The following is a 24,231-nucleotide window of genomic DNA, read 5'->3' as shown; positions in this document are numbered from 1 at the left end:
GATGTGACATCTCTACAATGCTGAATCTTTGGACCCCATCAGAAGATAACATTGATAGTTTTCTTAAAGGAGATATTTTCAAAATAAGAGAATATACATATTTATTAATTATATTATTTAGCTATAATGTAATTGTCTTTATAATCTGTCAATGACAAAGAGATTGAAGTCTCTGATTATATCAAATTATATTTTATATAATATATAAATCATATATTTGTATATGATTATGTAAAAATCACATTATATTTTCAGTAGTTTTTTCTTAAAGATAATCCTTGACTTTACATTTGGTTTTTATAAAAGTTAAACTTTCATACATTTTTAAATGATGGTTAATTCCTTTACATCGACTCTACTATGCTGAAATTTTTCATGCTAGTGATAACTGTCAGCCAGCCAACAGTCCACTTCTGTAATTTTTATTATTTTGTCTTATGAAATTATCTGAATATTAATTGTATTTTGCTTTTATTTTATAAAAATAATTAGAACACAGAAGAACAAATGGGTTAGCACTAGTGATGAGAATTGTAGTTTTATAAGCTTAAATCTGTTACAATACAGATGGAATTCATCAGATGTACCCAAAGCAGTACATCATCAGGTTCAACCAGCCATTTATTATGAAATTAAAGCAAAATTAAAGTAACTAGGAGAATTCGATCAAAACTGTATTAATAAAGATGATTACATAGAAGAGCAATGCCCAATGGAATATAATGCAAGCCACACAGGTAATTTTTAATTTCCTGGTAGATGCGTTAGAAAGGTAAAAAAGGAACAAATAAAATTAATAATAATAAGTGTTAAAAATAGTAATAGGTGATTTAATTTTTGTATGTTAAGATTTAGAAAGCTGGTATTTATTTTTACACTTTCAGTGTCTCACTCTAGCCTAGCCACATTTTCGAGTTCTCCAAAGTACTCTTGGATTATTAGTGGCTACTGTAATGAGTGGTGCAGATCTTGAAGGTAAGGTGTAATTAGGAATCTTACTATATTTTAGGTCTCTTGGAATGGAATTCCCTTTGCAACCTAAAGGATTGTCCAGCTTTGGCACATTACATTTTTATAAACTTTTTCATGAATATTTTTTTTTAAATAGAATTGTTTGCATGGTATTGTGATAATATGGGTTCATGGCAATTATGAATGCCTTATGAATTTCTTTAACTGTCATCCATATAAAGTGATACCTTTAGGCATGTTTAATGTTCTTGGCTTAATTTTAACTTGATGGTACTCTTGTGACTCATGTTTTATTTTGCTGACATACTTTGCCTATCTTTTTATTTAAATTTTTGATTGCTCTTGTTTTAGAAGTATCTTTTGTAGACATTAATAATTATAGGTCTCCTGTTTTAATTGCATCTATTATAGATATTAATTCATCAGTTTCATTTTATGATTCAATACATGAGTAAATACCGCTTACATGTGTTATTACTACAGTTTCACTGTCATTTTTGTTTGAGTGTGCCTTCTTATTTCCTGTCTTTGGTACATGGCCTCTATGTCCTTTGAGTTCATCTCACTCTTCTTGTGAAAATTTGAAAGTTATTAAGAATGAGCTTATTTCAACTTTAAGTAACTAACTTAAATGTGGATATTTCAAGTCAACTTCATTCAACATCATAAGCAAAACAAATCTATCTACTTCTCCCTTAAGGGAATTCACATACTTATACTTCCTTCTGATATCAGCTCCAAGTTTTTGTTGGGATATATTAGCATTTTTATCTATCATTGTTATTATTATTAACATCATGGGGCTTTTCTGTATATAAGTGTAACACCTACAACTCTGTATTACGAACATGATTATTCTATGTTTAAATAACTTATTTACTTTTATTTAGGGTTGGTTAAATAATTTGTAGAGCCCAGTGCAAATGAAAACATAGGGCTTTGTTCAAAAATTAAGAATTTTAAGATGGCAACAGCAGAGTGTTTAACCATGTGGGGGTCTTTTTAGCATGGGTTCCTATGCAACTACACAGATCTTAAAATCCATGAAGATGATGGCCCTGCTACAATTTTTCCACACCACTTTCCTGTTTGTTAGTTATTCTATCATTTAATAGATTGGATTAAGAATTTATGCTAGTCCTGGGCCAGCTGGCCCTCAGATTCTTTCCTCACCCTTCTCCTGTTTACTCTGAACTACAGAGGGGCTTTCCTCTGCAAAGTGTTTTCCCAGATTTTTCAGTCAACTGGTTTTCAGTGAGGTTTGGCCAATGGGAGAGTATGGCAAGAAACTGGAAGGATGGAGGAAGGTTGAAGCAGAGTATTTATTCCTGTCCTTGTCCATCTAGACAGTATCTCAGGCATAAACTCCCCATGTGTCTCTAGCATTCCTGCTGGACAGGTCAGCTTTCTTCAGGTATCTCTGGCACCTGGGCTCCTTTGTCCTGCCATCCCAGAGACTTGTTGTTGTGTCTTGCAGTTTGCTAATCTTAAAGGGTCTCATTGTCTTTTATTACCTTAGCTCTTATAGCAACTGTGAAGCTGATTTTCTTCATTCAAATCCCCCTGTTCCAAATGCTCATGAGAAATATATTTACTGAGTTTATACATAGAAGAAATGGTTGTCTGTTACTTACTCACATAAATGACAATGGAGTGTTGCAGAGATGGTTAGGAAGAAGAGTCCGAGTCTGGAAATGCATTAACTAACATGGGTAAGGGAGAGGGAATGAATGGCAGTGCTAGCATCCTCCAGGCCTGTCTCCATGGCTTTTCATTCTCTCTCTCACAAAGCTGGCTTTGTTATTATTATTAGTTCTTATCAGGTTAGTAATTACAAACTACAGCCAACTCCCAAATTCAGCCTCAAGGCCACCACCATGTTATCAGCTATTTCCTCTCTTTTTTTATCCTCATGCCTAGAGCAAGAAGTCTCAGAATGGGTTAGGCCTGTGAGCACTCCCTGCAGTGTGAGCTTGTGTGCAAGTCCACATCCACTTTTGATGACCTTGTTGCTCCAAGAACCAGGCATCCTGCTAGGACTGCAGGGGTCTCCTACAACATGGAGCATGGTGTAGAATTCATGATTTACACTTGTTTATCTAAAAAAAAAAAAAAAAATTAAAAATTAAACTCTGAGGCACTGCTTCTCAAACTTTAGCATGCATCAGAATCACATGGAGGACTTAGTCCCAGATATTTAACCTCCGTTGTCCAAATTGAGGGTTTTTAGTAAGGCATTCAAAAATCCTTGTGTTTCCCTTTTCCTCACTGCCTGCAAGAGATTCTTAAATAGTGGAAATATGTATTGACTTGTCATTCAACCTGGTCAAAAATAAATGGTCTATTAGATTTTTTTTTTTTTTATAATCTGTGAACAGTTGTTAGGAAAAATACTTAGTTTCCACATATACAACGTTTTCTGAACTACTAGCTAAAAATTTTGTTCATTTAGGTGGATTATAAGGAAAGTTTTGCTTTTTTATTTTCCAGTAAGTTTTATTTCCTAGTTTAAAAATAACTCATACATAATAGAGCAAATTAAGAAAAAATGGAAAATATAGAGAAATAGAAAATAAAAATTGCCCAACATCTTATCACTTGGATATAACAAATGCCATCATTTTTGCATACTTCCTTTATATACAAGAGTAGAGTTTTATGAGATTTTAAAAAGTAAAGATAAAGTTGACTGAACCAAAAAAGTAAAGTTCTATGTATATTAGTTAAGGTTTGAAGACACCAAAAGAAAAGTTAAACATAATTTACCAAAATTTTGGAAGGAGAGGAGAGAGAAGTGTTTGTGAGTTAAATCCTTCTCTTGGATGTACCCCTACCAGGAACAATGGAACCAAAATATAATACCCAACTGTTCCATAGATCTGTTCTTATGGAAACTCCATTGTCACCAAACCCTATCACTGGTACTTTTGATGCTAAGGGTTAGTTAGAGTCTATGTTACACCTAGATCACAGAACCTCTGTCACAGTTAGTGCAGAATAATAGGCAACTCCATCCACAGATTTGTCAGAAGATCCCATCATCTCAAATAGCATATTTCCTTCTAAATTTTATACGAGCACTCTTGTTAGGTAGTTAGTCAGATGTGAGCAACAGGGAAACAAAGGAGTGAAGGCCCAACCCAGAGAGAGCCCAAAGATGACCCAAAGAACACCCCTTTGGTAGTTAAAAATTCATTCTTGCATCTTGAGAGAGAAAGGACTGGAGGGCCATAATCTATAGCTGGTTTAGTCTAGCCACAGAAGACACTTGCGCAGAAAGTACAACCCTAACCTGCCCACAACCTCAGCTTCATTATGCCATCATTATAATATCATGCCCATGCCTAGAAGTTCATGAATCTAATTATAACAGACCAAATTCTGGGCAAGCACACATACACTAGGCTGGGAGTTATATAATAGCCAAATATCGATCAAAATGACCTCATGTGCCAATCACCTAAGAATGCCTTTGCAACCACCCATCCCGGATCTACACACTACATCCCCCTTCCACAAGGTTACAGCCCTCTTTTCTGTATCTCACACGGGGCATATTTTTGTTTCTGGGTGGCTATAGCGAGTTTAGGTGTGACCCACTTCTACCTCGAAATGTGCCTTGAATAAATCTTGCCTCTCATAAATCTCACTGTGCTGGAATTATCTCTGCGTAGATGAAAAGAACCGAGAATTACATGCTACTGAGGCAGCACTGGAGTTCAGGTGGCCCTGAACAGCAACACTATGTGTGCCTGGTGAAAGCTAGGTCACATATGGATCCCTAGCCTCTTCAAGAGAGTTTGGAAAATGTAGGTTTGCCTTTTGTTGTTGTTTTTGTTTGTTTGTTTGTTTGTTTTTTTAAGATTTCCAGCTTCTATAGTACAGGAAAGCAATAGATGGTGTTGGACTTTGTGTTGAGTGAGCCAATCTGTAGAATTGCCATAATCTACCTGCCTAAATAACATCTATTGACAGTATTTTAAAGAGTACAAATAATACATATTTACAGATGGAAAATTCATACAGTATAGAAGGCTGTTGGAGGAATTTTCCCTGGAGTCAAGAGACCAATAAAAGAATCGAATCAAGAGATTATTAAGGGAATTTACGGATAGAATCAGCTTCTTGGACAGCAGCAAGACAGTAAACCTCCAGACCTGAAAGGTCTTGGGGCTTGTTATTTATAGCCAAGTGACACATGTTAACACAGGTGTCTTATAGCCATGGGCTAACTAATGTAGGTAGCTTATGGCCATGTGGCAGGTGCTTATTAAGAAATGTGTAATTCAAACCAGTAAACGACTTAATGGGCCTACTTATCTAAGCAAGAATATTCCTTTCAGATGATGCTGGCCCACCCCTCCTGGGGTGGGTGGTGGGTAAGGGGAACTGGCATTCAGCTTGCTTCCTAAGATGAAGTAAGTTGTGTTAAAGTACCAGGAATCATTTTGCCTAACAAAGGCATAAAATAAAAGGCAAAAGCTACTTCTTACACTATTGTCCATTCTCTCTTCCATTATCTATTGCTGCATACAAAATTACCTCAAAATGTAGCAGCTTTTGAAACAAAGTATTTACTATCTCAGTTTATTTGGGTCAGAAATCTAAGCCCTACTTAGCTGTTGTCCCTAGCTCAAGGTCTCATGAAGCACAGGCAAGGTGTTGACAGGGACTTCGGTCTCCTCATGCTCTACTAGATGAAGATCTCCTTCCAAACTCACCTACCTGGCTGTCGGTAGGACAGTCTCTCACAGCCGAAGGACAGAGCACCTCAGTTCCTCACAGGGTGTTGGATGCAGAACCCCCTCAGTTCCTTGCCGCATAAACACATGTATACAGCAGCTCACAACATAGCGACCAGCTTTCTGCCGGTGAACAGACAAAAGAGAGGCAAAATAAAACACCCAAAGTGGAAAACATAGCCTTTCTATAACCTAAACTTGGAAGTGACATCCATCGCTTCTGCTAAGTTCTGTTCCTTAGAGGGAAGTTAGTAAGTGCAGCCTACATGAAGGAGGAAAGATTATACAAGGATGTGAATACCGGGAAACGAGGTCATCTTTAGAGGCTCCCTGCCACAACTCCTCTCTTGCCATGTCCCTATCACCCAAAAGTAACCACTGTTAATTGTTTCTTATGAGTCCTTTCAGAAAAAAGGATTTAAATCAATTTTCCAAAATTAAGCTGGAAGTGTTCCAACAGTTACTGCTAAGATTTAAATGTCAACCATTCCTAAGTGGCATAGAAATCATCCTCTTAGCCAAGTAGACCAGGTGAGAATTGAAACTCACAGCTTGTATTCAAGCAAAAAAGGTAAATAGCACAGTAATGGTAATGTGGTGAAAGTTCCCGAATGTGTGTTTACACTTTCACGAATGAAAAAAAAAAAAAAAAAAATCAACCATAGAACCTAGGCCTGTGCCTCAGACGGAGTTTTTGAAAAATAAATTTTCTCAAAATACATCTACTCCTGTGTCTACACAGCTGCCAGAGAAGCAGGGTAATGTCTATGACACAACATACAAATAACAGTGACTGGCGTCTGCTTGCCCCAGCTACGAAATCTGGCCGCACTCAGTACTCACAGCCAACTCCAAAGAAGTGATATTATTAACCCCTCTCATGAAGAAACTGTGGTTCTGAAAATGTAAGTGACTTTCCAATTTCCAATCCAAGAAGAGCCTTTGGTTTCAATGCTTTTACTCTTTCCACTTCACCCTCCAATGCCTGAGGTCAGTTTTAGCCTCTTCCCACCTTTACTAATGTCCAGACTATTCCACATCTTGACTAGGCAGATGCAGCTGTGGTCTGCCTTGGGGATAGCTGCCTCTATTTAGAAGGATGCCTTTCAGCTGTCTCCTGCCCATTCCTAAGTGAAGGATTCTGCAAATAAGGATCATATGTGCTTCTCATCTGATTCCAATCACTCTAATTAAGTGGTGCCTCACAAGGTCTTTTTTTCTTAAAGAAGCTAGCCAATATTTAGAAATCATTCTTAAGCTGTGTACACTGCAGCAGGACATAGATGCTGGCTTTTGGTCCTGTTTGAATTTAAATTAAGAAAGGAACTAAAAATAGATGGAAGACTCAGCTATTTGGGGGAGAAAAATTCTACAGCAGATAACACTTTTAGATAATTTCCAAATACAGCCAACAAAACATGTAATTATGTTAGAGAGAATACTGAGAATTAGAAACTACTAGAAGCTATTTGACTTAGAAATGTGAGCTATAACTATCTTTTAAAATCTAAAATGTTAAATACCGCTTCGGAATTCTTTTAACAAATTAACAAACATTTATTGAACTTAGTACCAGGCACAGGAAATACAAAAATAAGCAAAAACATCTCTGAGATTCGAAGAGTCTAGAGAGGCTGAATAAGATATGGTCATATAAAAATAATTACAATGCTGTTAAGGAGGCATTTTTCCCCAGGTCTTATGTTTTCAAGAGGAACTTGCATTAGACAGCACTAGGCTTTTCTCTGCTCCTCTCCTCTCCTTTCCTTTCCTTTCACTGGTAACAGGCTAAGGGTAGATTTTGGATGGAGAATTTGAAAGATGAAAATGGATTTGCTTCTTTGCTTCTCTCTCTCTCTCTCTCTCTCTCTCTCTCTCTCTCTCTCTCTCTCTCTCTCTCTCTCTCCTCTCATCCTACTCCTACTCTTAAGCTCTCTGCCACTCTACTTACAGGAAGTATGATAGGTTCTGCTCCCATGGAGACAGTTTCATAGTGACAGGACAGAGTAGCCAGAAGCCCACATGACCACACACTTAAGCTTCATCCTCCAGAGTACAGTCTATCAGTACTGGAGCTGATAGTTTTGTATTTTCACTGATGTCTCCTACGTCTCTCTCTTAGAACTAGGCAAGGAAAAGAGATGCTATTTTACTGTGCTCCTTAAAACTCCAAGAAAAAAAGGACATCAGTAGAAATATTACTCTGGTGGTCATTGTGGAAGCAAAAACAAATGAGGAAAGCCTAAACCACAGTAGTTGGAAAGAGATAAGAAAATGGAGAAGATTTTAGGTATATTTTGGAGAAAGAGGAGACAGGACTCAATGGCTGAGTGTGGGATAAGGATGTGGGTGCTGAAAAAGAGGGAAAAGGTAGAAATGACTGGAGAGTCTAACCTGGCTCAGCAAAGATGCGAGAGGTGACTCCTGAGAATCTTTTGTTCTATTTTCCATGCTTCTATCTCCATCCAGCTACTCACCCATCTCCTTGAAAGGAAAGTGGTTGATCTTATTGGTCAGAGTCTGATACGTACCTTTTTGTTGACTTAAGTTACTTCATTGAGCATGTTGCAAATCGCCACATTGCTGATGGTTTCCTGCATCTCCAAACAAACTACATTCATTCAATGCTAGACTCAGAGTCTGCTTCTGTGGGAAATCCAACTGGAAAAGAGAGAAAATTGTTGTGCTTTTTTTTGTTTGTTTTGCTAGACTAATTAATATAAACACAAATTTTGATGCAGCACAGAGTCATGGTTAAAAAATTATTTTTACTAAATTAAACCCATGCAGTCTATAATTCATAATTGCAGTCAAACACCCTTGAATTAAAATAGCAGCTATACCTGTCAAATTTTTCAAATACTTTTATATATATCAGACCAAATGAACTGCATTTTTTGTGCGTGCAGAAGCAGAGAGTGGAAACTAAAGACACTGATGGAGGGTGATACAAGTTGTGGTCTCTCTGCTGCCTATCATCTACTGGAGCTTAGAGAATTTCGGCTTTTCAGGAAGTACTTTGCAAATCCGATTCAGTGTCTTGTAAATGATATTAAACTTTTGTGTAATTCAGTAATCTAAAATTCATTTGCATTTTATTCAAAATATTAAACAAATGTAGCCCTCAAAATCTCAGCGTTTGAAGTTTTTTTAAATTGCAATTTGAAAGCAACAGTTGCAGACAAGAAGCTATTGACATGCATATCTATTAAAGCAACAGAGAAACTGAGCAAATAAAGAATGTAAAGGAGGTATAAGATTTAATTTTGAAGTTCTATATTTACACTTTCAAACATCTTAATATGTAGGTAGAATCTACTAATTTTTCAGCATCTAAATTTGATTAATATTTAAAAGAATCATAGATATAAGTTATTTAATGAGTTTTTCTGGTAAAAATTTTAACAAGTAACAAAAGAAAAAATAGATAATTAAACAATGTCAAAATCAAAAACTTTCATGCATCAAAGGACAGAATGAACAGAGTAAAAAGGCAACACATGTAATAGTAGAAACTATTTGCAAATCATATATCTGATAATAAGTTAATATTGTTGATCCTCAGAAAGATACCTATCAAAAAGGGCTTTTGGTGGCAAACTGGGCTCAAATTTAAAAACAGGGCTTAGCAGCCATTTCTAAAGAGGGATCTGTCATGCAAACAATGCTTGAGGGAGAAGCCTGCACTAAACTACCTTCTGCCTGCATTGAACTACCTGCTTGCACTATTTCCTTGCTTGCACTATTTCCTTGCCCTCTGAGCCAAACCTTATAAAGGAGTTCCTGGGATCATATTTCAATCAATAGGACTGAGACCCTTTCTGTCCAATTGAAGCTGCACAGCTATTTCCTCATAGGCATCTTCACCAACCAATCAGAGTGGCTTCATTCTGACCAATCACAACAGTGCTTTTTGGACCAATCAAACTGAGGATTTGCAGTCCTCATCTGCATGGGGATGGACCAGTCAAGTTCTAGGGACAGGGACTTCTCTTTATGTAAGTGAGCTCCCCTCTGGCTGGGAAAGCTCACTTTCTCTTTCCACTGAAGACTGTTTCCCAGGTTGAAGCTGAACCATGAACCATCTGGCCAGACAGGAGCATAACAGAGCAGGTGGAGTGGACCAGGGTGGAGCTGAGCTGACCTGTTTAGCCAAAAAGGGGCCTGACCAGAGGGTTGTTTTCCCAATGGCTGCCTCATAGTTGTGCTGTTCCACAGCCATACTGTTTCATAACTGAGCTGTAACATTATTGAGCTACTCCACAGCTATGCTGTTCCACAACTGTGCTGTGTCACGATTGAGCTGTTTGTATTGAAAAAAGTGTCCTTATTGGCTGCATTCCAAATCAGGGATTCCTGGTGTTGAATTGGTGCCAATGACCATCGTTTGATAATATCCAGAACATATAGCATTCTTCCAACTCAACAACAACAAACCAAACAACCCAATTAAAATATAGGCAAAGGACTTGAATAGACATTTCTTTAAAGAAGATATACAAATGGCCTGCAAATACATGAAAAGCTACTCAACATAACTAATCATTAGGGAAATTCAAACTCAAATTACAATGAGAAACCACTTTATACTCATTAGGACAGCTACTACCCAAAACAGAAAATAACAGGTATTGGTAAGGAAGTGGTGAAATTGGAACCCTTGTACCATGTTAGTGAGAATATAAAATGGTACAGCCACCATGGAAAACAATGTGGCAGTTGAAATGTAATTACCATCTGATCCAGTAATTCCACTTCTGGGACTATACTCAAAATAAGTTAAAGTAAGGAATTCAAGAGATATTTGTACTCCTATGTTTATAGCAGTACTATTCACAATAATCAAAATGTTGAAGCAATCCAAGTGTTCACTATCATTCAGCCTTTAAAAAGGTAGGAAAAATGCTAAGTGAAAAAGCCTTTCACAAAAGGACATATACTGTATGATCCTTCTTGTATGATGTGCCTAGAATAGTCAAAGTTATAGAGCCAGAAAGTAGAGTAGGGTTGCCAAAGGCTTAGGGGAGGGGAGAATGGGGAGCTATTGTTCAATGGATACAGAATTTCAGTTTTGTGAGATGAAATGAGTTTTGCAAGTGAGTGGTGGTGAGGGTCACACAGTGTGAATATACTTAATGCCATTGACTTTATACTTAAAAATGGTTAAGGTAATAAATTATATGTATAATTTACCACAATTTAAAAGTGAAAAATATTTGGAAGCAAAAGATAAAACCTGTGAGATTGTGTGGGCTAAATTGTTTACATATTTCAATATAAAGAATATTAGAATTGATATATTCTTCATTTAGCAGAATTTGTTCTGCTCTTACTTGGTACATACCTGTAAAGATAGTATTTTTTTTTCAATTGAAATACAGATTATGGTATGCAGAGAAAAGACAAGTGAAGATGTGAACAATTTTTGATTTACTAACCATAATGCCCATTTGAAGATTACTGGCAATTTTTAGAAAAAAAAATCAAATCATTTTCAAAAGTAAGTTTTTCAGAATAGTATCAGTGACAGAAGAAAAGATATGGCTGAGAAGCAGATTAAAGTAAGTGACTATGTACAAAGAATAATTATCTTGTTTGCATTTTTTCAAATGCTTATTCAATATAGTTTTTATAAAATTTGCTTTAATATAAATGGAACATGTTACTTTTATCTTATATAAAATATTTTATTTTTAAAAATAGTTTTTATAGAACAATTTAAAAAGTCTATCAACATCATCCAGTTGAAGGTCAATAAATATTTCAAATTATATGATTCATTCTTAACAAATTTTCAGTCTCAAAAGTATTCGATGTTTAGATGATAAATAATATGTTTATCTGTTTATAAATGTGGTATGTTCCCCACTTGGCTGTTGATCCTCAGTCCCTCAGTGTGGAATGCTGGAGGAAAGAAGAATGAGCAGTGAGGTGTGAACCGATGCCCAGTCCAGTGAGGACATCTTCAAAAGCTAGCAAGGACCAGTGTACACCAGAGGAAGTCATGTCTTATTGTTCAGCTGTGGAAGTTGATGCAGTGGCTGAGGCTGGTATGAAATAACTGAAAAATGAGATTCTTTTAATTTCTCTTAAGGCTGATTTCAGAATAGGCAGAGCTTCAGACAGGCTTTTAGGCAGCTGGGTGCAGAATGTTTTGCTGTCATAGCTTGTTTTCCTCTTTAATCTGTTCCTCAGCCAGGACAGCACACAAAGCAGGCAAACTGCAAAATGCATCTACATTCCACATATGCCTTAGGCCTCTCATGTGTGATGTTCAAGGCCTTTGGTTCATTAGCTGCAGACATAAGCAGGTGGTTCTGAATCAGTATGCCCAGATTGTGTACATAGAGCCAAGAGGAATCATGGTGTGACTTCTTGGATTCATACAGCTTTTACAGTATCTTGGATTCACCTCCTCCTCCTCCCCATGTAACAACCTCACTTTGGATTGCTAATTATATCCTTTTTTTTTCCTTTTTTTGCATTTAGGGTGATGGAATTTATTTTCTAATAAATAGATGAAAATTACCCAAGGCCTATGTTATCTTGAGAATTCTGATAGATCATACTATTGTTGGCCAAAAATTTTAGCTTTCTTTTCTTAGTCTGCAGGAGCATTATACATTCTTACACAGTTGAATTCGGGAGTGGACAAGTGACTTGCATTGACCAGTAAATAAGGACAGAAATAATGTGTTACTGCTAAGTAGAAACTTTAAGAGCCACTACGTGATTCTCCATGTCTCTTTTCTCTCTGCTACAGCAACTGGCAATATTTCTGGTAGAGACTGCTCCACTAGTCTTGTCCCTGCATGAGGATGACATGGAGCAAAATTATAAGAATCTATCATAATAGACAGGTCATGTGAGGAAAAATCAACCTTTATCATTATGTCCCTAAGATCTGGGGTTGTTACTGCAACATAACTTAACCTATCCTGACTAATGCATAATTATTACAAACTCAAAGCATAGAAATAAAATCTATGTGGCCTTGGACAGTTTGCTAATCGGAATTAGGGTTGCTCAGAAATTCAGGGAAGAATGGAATGAAAACACAGTATAGTCAAGCTAGTCAGGACCACAAGGCAGTGCCAGTCAGGGTTAGATGTTGGGATGATGGGAGGATATTTCTTGGGTCAAAATGCCCCATTTAGATAGATGGAGGTGTAGAGGTGGGCACGATTTGTTTGAGAAATAGATGTTTTCATAGACTCAGAACTTGGTACATTCATATTATTGTGGAGGATCCTGAAAGGCAGCTTATGGATGATCTTGTGAAGGAAACAAATGCTTACACCAAAAGCAAAATAAAAAGCAATAGAAAGGACTGGTCCAGTGTGCAGTGTTAGCCCTGCATGTGCTAGAGAGGAAGCAGGACCACTGTACAGTCTGGTTAGATTTTTAATTAAGCTGGGTCTGATTGAGAGAGTAGAAAACAACAATACGAATGTGGGCTCTAGAGGTTTATCCTAACATTGTAAGAAAATAGGCAACAGAAAGACAATTTTCTACTACTATAGAAGGCACACACATCACTCCAAGACTAGAAGTTAAGAATTTGATGCCTTGATTTGCTGTTTCTGCCATGATGACTTTCCCTGGAACAACAAAATCCCCAATAAGGATCAGGGAGGCCTAGGAAATGTCTTGCCTAATGCTCTATAATACTGTCCCTCCCACATCTATTAGCACTGGGACACTTCTATCGTCCTTCTGTGACTCTATCTTATGGTGACAGATTTGGTTACATGATGCTGGTATCAGAGAGGAGTGAGTATGACTAATAGAACAGACTTGGGAAATCCTATGCCTGGTCATTTATCTCAACTTGCATATAACTGAATATACGTCAACTGATTAGAGGAATGAGCAGTGAGACTGGTGTGTCTACAAGCAGTTTTCTAAGAAATAAGCACATAACTAGAGGGAGCCAGCATGTAGCTAGAATAAGCAAGGATGTGGCAATGGCAGTCTGTGACAGCTATAATAGGATGCATAACAGCAGAAGAAAAGGTCCAGCAGCCCAAAGGCTCAGCCCGAGGCGTGGCCCAGCAATCTGGACTAAACTAAGCTGACACCTGGATGAAGAAGAGTGCTGGATGGGCTTTAAAGAAGGCAACACTCCTGCTTTATGGTAAAATGTGAATGACTGAGAATTTAAAACAAAAATGGTGAGCCTGCTTCCTTTCTCCTATGACTGATGCTTTCAGACAGTATATATGTGTGCACAAAGACGTACATAGGCACACAAAGAGACATACAAAACCAAGGACATTACAAGGATCACAGCAATGGCAATGGAGAACTGGCCAGTTGTGAGATGAAAGGGTTTGGGGCAGGTATATGGACCAGAAGAACTGTTTGTTTAGCTTTGCTGGAGTTAAGATACACTGCATGTTGCCTTTCTTTAGAAAACCCAAAGGAAAGAATTCTTCTTTGAAGTTTGAAAATGATTCTAAATATAGATGTAGCAAGCATTGTCTGTGCTCTGCCCAGCCCTGGGATTTTTTTCTATGCACGCTTCTCCCCACCTTCCATTTGCTTTTGCCTCCAGAGCTTGCATCTGCAATTCTTCCAGAAGATTTCCTCAGCCTCCTGGGGCAGCTTTTATCTTCAGGAGCCTGGAGCCCAGGTGCCTGGGAGTTGGTGACCCTGCCCACATGGCCCTTAACCAATGACAGATGAGTGTGGGTTAGGGCCCCTTTGACTGCCTGGCTCCCTTGCTGAGGTGCAGAAATCTCTCAGGTTCATTTACACATCAGAATTCTTCTGAGGGATCAGGCTGCAGCCATTCTCCCTGAGAATCTGCCAGAAGTTCGTTCTTTCTTTCTTTCTTTCTTTCTTTCTTTCTTTCTTTCTTTCTTTCTTTCTTGGAGGGAGGGAGGATGGAGGGAGGAGGGAGGGAGGGGGAAGTAGGGAGGGAGGAGGGAGGAGAGATAGAGATCTAATGAGAAGCTCTATTCGATCTCTAGGCTCTTTTCTCTTTCTCTCCCCCTCCCTCCCTTCTCTCTCTCTCTCTTTTCTTCACCTTGCGGCCTACACACCCCTCTATTCCCTTTATTTTTTCTGAGAGCATTTTCTTAATACAATTCTTGCACCCAAATCCTTATCTCAAAGCCTTTTTCTGGGGAATTTGACTCAAGACAAGAGTGCATTGGCATTGGCTTCTTGCTGTAGTTTGCTGAGGTGGAATCTGTAGGCAGCCCATGCTGTCGGAGCAGCAACCTCAAAGCTGTAAGGTGCACCAGGCACCAGAGTGAGAAGGAAGTGGTCATGTCTCCATAGGACCATCCAATGATGAAGCTGCAGGGCGGCCCAGCTAGGTACCTGAAGATCATCTAAGAGCCACAAGAAAGAGCCAATACTGAGTACATCCAGGACAATGAACTGAGAGCAGCCATCAGCTGCAGTTGTCCACTGGGGCCAAGCAAAGCTGACGAAAGTGAAGGTGTGCATCACTTCCTCACATTCTCCACCAAGTGCTACCCATGGAAACAAACACTTCTCCCTGATGCTGCCCAGAGGTGGGAACACCAAAGCCTGTGGAAATAGAAGTAGGAGCAGTGAGAGGTGAGAGGAAGACTTTAGGATGGGAAAAAGTTTGGAAGAAGGAGCCATGACTATAATTAAAGTAATACGTCACTTCAGTTGACTATTTACCTCAATGAGATGAAATTTTAAAACAGGAGTAACTAGAATAGCTGGAAGAGACAAGATCAATATCTAGTTATGTACTGCTGAAACAGACTGGGAGCTCATAAAGGGAAATGAGATCTACTAGGAAAATAATTTTATTTCTTTTTATACATCTACTTTGTCACACACCTGGCACCATTCTCATTCCCTGTTTAAAAGGTAGAAGATGCTAAACTTCCAATTGGCTTGCCTTCTTCAGTTCCCTTTATAACTTTGGGTAGAAACTCTTATGATAGAAAGCCTGTCCTATTGGGCAGCATAGCTGTATCTAAGATCCATCAAAAAGTAACTGTTATGATAAATAATAGTCTTTTTAGGTATCTTTCAATTATTTAAAGATAGAGCCATTTGGAGGTATTCCCTTCTAGCTGATATCTGTGAGTACGTAAGTGAGAATGGCTGCAGTGGAGAGGGGTTCACTGCTGGAGGGCCATGCTTAGTGAGTTTTCAGCCACAGGACTCACCTCCCTCAGCTATGGGACCACCTCCCCAGGTCACAGACATTGGGCTTAAAACCTCTGGGAACAACTTTGAATGAAAGCAGACTAAACTTTAGGGTTGGTTGCCTCCCTAGTCCACATGAGCAGGGATTTGCATTGCTGGGAATGCTCTTTCATCTTCTCATTCTAGACTGAGGGAGCCCAATTCATGACTTCTCAAAGAAACTGCTTAGTCTAAATCAACCCTGCCTGGAATCCCTGCCTTTATCTTTTAGTGCTGAAACGTAAGCTCTCCTGAATATTAACATTTCACTATGCCATCATCCCAATAATACTCCAATGAACTTTGCTCTTGATTTATTTGTGGGTCATGGAGCTGGTTTCCTCTTTGCTTTCATCACCATTTCCAAAAATTAGACACCACCATCTCACAAAGTAAACAGAACAAAACTCTCAGCTCCTTGGAAGCTCACACCACTGAATTTATCACATTTGACCTGTTAGCCATCTGTCTAGCTCATACCCAGTCCTCTCTATTTCCTGAAGATTTTGAAACCTGGTTGATAATCTTCAGCTACATTCCAAATTCTGCATCCTGTATGACTTCAACATTTGTTGGGACAAGCCAACTAATGTACTGGTTTCTCAGTTCTTTCACTGCTTCATCTCTAATGATCTTCTCTTCCTTTTTTCTTAAGCTACTGTCTCTCAAGGTCATGGTGTTGGATTGAAGATGGAAATAAATAGTTTTACGCCTTTCCTCTAATGAAGTTCTACACCAATTATAATAAGAGAGGAATAAGGCAGATGGCAATGAATTTCTTGTCTTTATTACAGAAAATAGCTTGATTAGAGATTATGATTTAGATGAGTAGCCAAGATTAAGCTTGCTGATAGTGGGCCCCAGAATTAGGTGCATCTACGCAGCTGAATAAGTACAGGTTTCCTCATGGGGAATTCAGAGGAGTAGATCAGAATGTGCACTTCCTGGTATGGCAAAGGAGGTAAGGGGGAAGGAGCTGTGTACTCATGTTTGACTTTTCTTTCCCAACTCATCCAGAATAGAAGTGAATGAAAGATTCTGGGTTGTCTCCCACCTACATTCAAATGACCACATACTCTTGGCAAGAGACAAACAACAAAACAAGTTAATTTCATTTAAAACATATGATCATCAGTCTCAAATGTGCCCTCCACACTGACCAGTATACTATTACATTTCTCTGATCAACTCACTCTCCTTCTTTCAACAATGACTATTTAAAGTCATGCTCCAGCCTTCTTTGACACTTTTAGTTTTCAGCAGATAAAACCATTTCCTATTTTACTGAGAATTGTGAATCCATCAGACAGGACATTGATTTCAGAATATCAGATATCAACTTCCTGATACCAAACTTACATAAACTACTCACACTTGTACCCAACTGTCCCTATCCTTGTATACAGCACACACTTTCTCTTGTGCCTTGGACCTTATTTGCTCCTGCTATCACAATCATGCTTTTATCAAATATCACTTTTCTTTCTGTGTATTCAACAAGTCCTTTTCAACTAGACCCTTCCTAACACCATTTAAATGTGCTCAATCTCTTCTCTCTTAAAAAAAAAAAACAAAAAAAAAACTCCCTGTAGTAGGATGTGATTGGGGAGGGACTTCAAAAATTCTAGTAATATTCTTTCCCTGAAGTTGGTTGTAGGTCCAAAGGTATTTATTTTATTCTTCAAACTATGTATGTATGTTATGCTCTTTTGTATGTATGGATTTTTCACAATTAAAAAGGCCGAACAAAACAAAACCTTCTCTCAATCTCACCATTTTTTATCCCATCACTCTCCCCAACACACATGTAGACTTCTTGAAAGAGAGGTCTGCATTTTTTAATTTCCAGTCTCTCCTCCACCTATTCCAGGCTGGCTGTCCTGGTTCCACACTCGCCTTTCCATGAGATGCTCCTCTGACCAAGCTCTGATAGGTCAGTAGTGACCACCCTGTCCTCATACAGAGGACATTGTTCAGATCTTATATTATTGCATAATTCAGTATGTCTTTAAATGCTATTAATCACTTCTGATTTCTTGCAACTCTTCCTCCTCTTGCCTTCAATGCTACCACATCTGCCTGATTTCCCTTCTACCTCCTTACCTGCCTACTTGTGGACTCATCCTTTATTCAGCCATTAGAGTCAAAGCTTATCAAAGTCTAGGTCTTTTTTTTCAGTAACCTTTTCTTTCTAGGCAACCCCATGCAATATCATTAGTTTTGTAACTGCTATCTCTAATCACTTTCTATCCAGTCATATATTAGGCTCGGACTTTACCTTTGAGTTCCAGGTGCATACATCCAATCACCTATTTAATATCTTTCCTTGGAATGTTGCAAAAGCACCCCCAACACCTCACATCCAAAACTAAACCCAGGCTCTTCCCCCATAAATATGGTCTTCTGCCAATAATCCCTGTCTAATAGATACCTTATACAACTTTTACTGGCCATCTTCTGTCTCACCAGAGGATCTTTGCACATCTCAATCTAGCTGCATAGAGTGGTCTTCCTTTTTCTCTTTCCTTAAGTAATTCCAGACATTCTTTACAAGTTAACTCTCTTCCTCAGAGAAATCTCCCATTTCCCATAAGCCTAGGTCAGCTTTCTATATTACATTCCTTTTCCTTAGAGCACTTATCTAAATTTAATGTTTGCATTTATTAATTAATATGATTATTTGGTAAGTCTATGGGGATTTCACTGGATTCTCAACTGCCTCCCCCACAGAGGAGGATTGTTATTGCTCCAGTATGTCACTAGTGCCCAGTGTAGAGACTGACACTCATGGAGCAGGCATTCAATAACATTTGGTTAAAGTATGTGTATATAATCATAAACGAATTAATGATTAGCATGTAGCATGATATAATTTACTCTCTATGTAAGAATTAAGTAATTTGGTTGCTTGTTTTATTTTCAAGTCTGGATTGTTTTATTTTGTGCTTCTTTTATTTTGTTGGCTGGCTAATGTCCAGAGAATTATGGATTTTGGTCACATACTGGACACTCTGAAGCATCTGGAATTGTTATAACACTGTAGGCACTGTAGGATAAGATGCCAGGAGCCCACTGGTAGAGTATTAAGAAAACTGTTATTGAAGAGGAACAAAAGTCCCCCTTGCCTTCCTCTCTTGCTTAAAAGCCCCTCTTGCTAAACACTAAAATTATATTATGGAATATGGGTATTTTGGTAACATGGAGGCAGGCAGGTATTTGAGAAGTCATTATAATGTAAACAAGGGCTTAGTCTATATAAATTTTGAGTGAAAGTCTCTTCTTTTGAGATAGGTTTTAAATTTTACAATACTCACTCTTCTAAATATCAAGAATCTCATTAGGAACATTAACATCTTCTAAGGTTCTACAAGCAGACTGATATTTGTTTTCTATCCATTCCACAGGTTCCCAGAAATATCACAAAAGAGGCATCCTGGCAATGATAATAGAGGGGAATTGAAACCAGGGTTAGGAGTCTGACAAAGTATTCTACATTAAGAAGAAAGAGTAGGGAGTAAAATTCAGTGACAAACAGGATGAAGATAACATTTTTATCGCATTGACCACAATCCTGGCACTGTTCAAAGAGTTTAATATATATTAACAATTTTAATAAGCAACACAATTTTATGAAATAAGTACTGCTTTTTTTCTACTAATTTTAGAGATTAGGAAACTGAGAAAGAAAGAAGCTAAGTAATTGTTCAAAATTCTTAATGTTTTGCCATGATTATTAACTTTTTAAAACAGAAAATGAATTTAAACATGAAAAAAGCATACTGTACTCCATAAAAATGAATAAATAATACCTAGTGGGAGGAAACCTGTCAATAGTTCCAGAATTAAGATAGACTTTTGATGGGATGGTTGTTAACTTAGAGCTAGGCGACCCACAGTTGTTTGCAAATCTGCCTATGTCTTAACATTCTGAAGATTCTTCTGAACACATGGAAATTATAAAACAAATCCTTGTTGGTCTATAAAACAAGATTGATGGACCTTTGTGGGACAGAATTTTTTTTTATTTCTAAAAATTGAGTTGGGGTGGAATCCGGGAGCATAGAGAGATTGTGACCTTATGTTTTTGATCCATTTGCACATGGATCCTTACTGTTTTGCTTGGATTCAAGGACCATTTAGGTGATCAGCTATTCTCAGAAAATGTGTTACTACAGAAGACCATTCTCCTCTTTGTAAAGAGAAAGTGTACAAAGGAAAAATAAAAATATTCCCAATTTAGTTTGACTCACTTCTCAAGTGACATAGAGATTCCAAATTGAAGTGGCTCAATAAGAGACCAAAGTTCTATATGTTAGTGAAAAGAAAAATCTATTCAGAAAATGCATTAGTGTTGGAAAAGTTGAAGGACAGATATTTAAGGCATCTGTAAGGGTCCTGTGGTCGCTCAGTAAACAAGATCCCAGAGATCTAGGTAAACGCCAAAGTGTCTTCCACAGTGGTTCTGTCATTTTGCATTCCCACCAACAATGAGTGAGTTACTGTTGCTCCACATCTGCATCAGTATTTGGTGTTGGCAGTGTTCTGGATTTTGGCCATGCTTAATAGGCATGTAGAGGTTTGTTGTTTTAATTTGCATTTCCTTGATGACATTTGATATGATCTTCTCATATGTATATTTGTAATCTATGTATCTTCTTCGATGAAAGGTCTGTTAAGGCCTTGGCCTATTTTTCAATTAGGCTGTTTTTCTTACTACTGAATTTTAAGACTTCTCTGTGCATTTTGGATAACATTTTATCAGATGAGTTTTCTGCAAATATTTTCTCCTAGTCCATGGCTGTCTTTTCATTCTCTTGACATTGTCTTTTATGGAGAAGAAATTTTTAATGTTAATGAAGTTCATTTAATCAATTATTTCTCTCATGGATCATGTTTTTGATGTGGTGTCTAAAATAGCATCACCATATCCCAGATCATCTAAGTTTTATCTTATGTTATCTTTTAGGACTTTTATGTTTTGCATTTTACATTTAAGTCTGTGATCCATTTTGAGTTAACTTTTGTGAAGAGTAAAAGGATTGTGTTTAGATTCATTCTGTGGTATGTGGATGCACAGTTGTTCCAGCACCATTTGTTAAAGATGCAACTTAGGGAATGGGAGAAAATATTTGAAAACCATACATCTGATAAGGGATTATCAGAAAAAAATTGCAAATCATACATCTGATAAGAGGTTAACCTTCAAAATATATAAAGGACCCCTATAACTGCATAGTTCTAAAACCAATAACCTGTTTTAAAATGGGCTAAGGACTTGAATAGACATTTCTCCAATGAAGATGTAAAAATGGCCAATATGTATATTTAAAAAAAGTTTGATGTCATTAAGTATCAGGAACATGTAAATCAAAACCACAATATCACCTCATACAATTCTGGAAAGCCATTATTAAAAAAGAAAGCCAACACATGTTGACAAGGATGTGGAGAAAAGGAAATCCTTGTACACTGTTGGTAAAATGTAAAATGGTGCAACCGCCATGGAAAATAGTATGGAGGTTCGTTGGAAAATTAAAAAATAGAATTACCATATTATCCAAGAATCTCACTTCTGGGTGTTTATCCAAAGAACTGACATCAGTCACTCAAAGAGATATAAGCACTTCCATGTTCACTGCAGCACTATTCGCAATGGCCAAGATGTTGGAAACAACCTAAATGTCCATCCACAGAGAATGGATAAAGAAAACATCTAGGTTGTATATACGTACAATGGAATATCAGTCAGTTTTTTTAAAAAAATTAAGGAAATTCTGCAACGTTCACAACATAGATGAACTGTGCAGACGTTATGCTCAGGGAAATAGCCAGTCACAGAAAGACAAATACTGTGTGGCTTTACTTATATGAGGTATCTAAAATAGTCGAATTTATAGAATCAAAGCATGGAATGGTGGTTGCCAGGGGTGGAGGAGGTGGGGAAATAGGAAGTTATTAATCAATAGGTATAAAGTTTCAGTTAAGCAAGATGAGTGAGTTCTAGAGACCTGTACATTTTTTTGAGAAACCACCACACTGCTTTCCACGGTGACTGTACCATTTTCCATTCTCAGCAACAGTAAACAAGGGTTCCAATTTTTCTACTTCCTCACCAACACCTGTTATTTTTTATTTTGATAATAGCTGTCCTAATGGGTATGATGCAATATCTCATTGTGGTCTTGATTTGCATTTCCCTGATGATGAGTGATCTCGAGCATCTTTTCACATGCTTATTGGCCATTTGTATATCTTCATTTGGAAAAATGTCTATTCAAATCCTTGGTCCATCTTTTAATTGAGTTACTTTTTTATGATTGAGTTGTAGGAGCTCTTTATATATTTTGGATATTTATCCTTTGTTAGATATATGGAAAACAAATATTCTCTGATTCCATCGTCTATCTTTTCACTCTGTTGATTTTTTTTTGATGTACAAAAACATTTAATTTCGATGCATCTATTTATTTTCTTTTCTCGTCCATGCTTTTGGTGAGATAGCCAAGAAACCACTGCCAAATCTGATATCATGAAGCTTTCTAGCTATGTTTTCTTATAAGAGTGTTGTGTAGTTTTAGGTCTTACATTTAGGTTTTGATTTATTTTAATTATTGCATATAGTATAAAGTAAGAGTCCAAGTTCATTTATTTGCATATCAACATCCAGTTTCTCCAGGTCCATTTGTAAAAAAGACTGTCTTTTCTGCATTGAATGGCCTTGGCACTCTTTTTTTTTTTAATTTATTTTATTGTCGGTCTCAAGGATACAGTACATTGGTTAGACATCTATATAGTTTATAAAGTGATTCTCCTGATTGCTTTTTCTCTACTCTGGCTCTACACCTAGCCATTACATTAATGCTAACTGCATTCCCTATGCCATGCTCCTTATCCCCGTGACCATCTATCAACTACTAATTTGTACTTTTTTAACCCTTCACCCCTTTCTCCCAGTCTTCCAACCCCTCTCCCCTCTGGCCATCAGCAGATTGTCCTCTATATTTGTGAGTCTGTTTTTGATTAGGCTTTGGCACTCTTGTTGGAAATCATATTAGGGTTTATTTCTAGGCTCTCTTTCATTTCATTGGTTTATATATCTGTCTTTATGCCAGTATCTTAAATAAGTTTTGGACATAGTACTTTGACTTCAGTGTAAAGAAAAAAATATTAAACAAATCTTGAATTCTTCTCAATAGGGTTGTTTGAATATTATGCAACTATTTTGTGAGTATTGCAGAACTGAGAAAATTATGTGAATATGTTGAGGTTTTTGAGAGCTAAAGCAATATGGAAGATGAAAGATATAAGCATGGAATGTGGGGAAGGTGAGCAAGAACCTGGGTTGAATTCAATCTAGAGGTATCAGTATAAATTTTTTATTTCAATGACACTCAGTCACTCAGTTGCAATGAGCAAAGCCTAAGACCAGAATTTGGTTTTTAAATACAATTCTCTACAAAAAATGAACCAGGTGCTCTTAGAGAAATGGTTTATTCAAAGGCTAGGGCAGGTAAAATATAAGATGAACCTGGAACATTGTATAAGAAGGTAAAGTTCTCAAAAAATGAGGAAGACATAAAAAAATGAATGCGTGTTCACTGACCAAATCTGAGATAATCTGAGCATCAAGGTAAATAAAAACCATAATAGAGTGAATAAAACAGTAATCCATGAGACCGTATTAATAATAGATAACAAATTAAATATATATGAAGATATTCCATACAGCAGAATACGGATTAGTAAATATAGTTGCACTGATGGAATTAGAAATCCACCATTTAAAAACCATCTCAGTAAAAATAGATTTAGATAAGAATCATTATGCTCGCCAAATTGGGGGAGAGAGAAACAGGGCATTTATTTGCATAGTCTCAGAGTATCTATGTACAAATGGAAAAATGGTAGTAATACAGTGAAGAAACCTGACAACACAGATGACTATAATTAATTTCATTAGCTAGGGGCAAATGGACCATATTTAAATGCAAAAGTCTGGGCTTTGAAGAGAACGACCAAGTTAGTATTAAGATACCTTCAGAAACATCTCAGTGTAGGTGGGAGGCATGGCAACATGGATTGTGAAGAATCAAAAGATGGTATTTTGGAGAGGATGGAAGGACACGTGCTTCTCATGTGCTATGAGCTCTACATTTGAACCACACAGAATAGAAGACTGCCTACTGCTCAGACTCCCTTTCAAGTGCTTATCGCCCACCTCTGAGAGAGTGCAGGCTCAAGGCAGCCCCCTGCCCATGCCTGCAGGGTGGGCTCAGCAACAGAGAGGTCCCATTTCATACCCCTCATAGGACACCCGCCCCCTGTGACTGACTGG

The 24,231-nt window shown here is 37.5% G+C and overlaps 1 long non-coding RNA gene across 2 annotated transcripts; it reads right to left on the bottom strand.

Annotated features, from left to right (window-relative positions):
- Window positions 1-1,118: 1,118 nt before the first annotated feature.
- LOC107501704 lies at window positions 1,119-8,370 on the bottom strand. 2 transcript variants are annotated; one of them, XR_001594851.2, is made up of 3 exons: window positions 8,246-8,370; window positions 5,698-5,837; window positions 1,119-3,071 (listed from the first exon to the last, which is right to left on the bottom strand). It is a non-coding gene; the product is annotated as an uncharacterized LOC107501704 (long non-coding RNA). The 2 variants fall into 2 exon arrangements; XR_001594850.2 differs by lacking the exon at window positions 8,246-8,370 and adding an exon at window positions 6,558-6,677.
- Between the last annotated feature and the right edge of the window lie 15,861 nt (window positions 8,371-24,231).

This window comes from Rousettus aegyptiacus, unplaced genomic scaffold (genome assembly GCF_014176215.1).
Source record: "Rousettus aegyptiacus isolate mRouAeg1 unplaced genomic scaffold, mRouAeg1.p scaffold_m13_p_13, whole genome shotgun sequence".
NCBI lineage: Eukaryota > Metazoa > Chordata > Mammalia > Chiroptera > Pteropodidae > Rousettus > Rousettus aegyptiacus.
The sequence above is the reverse complement of the archived record's forward strand: the minus strand, read 5'-3'. Positions and strand labels throughout refer to the sequence as shown.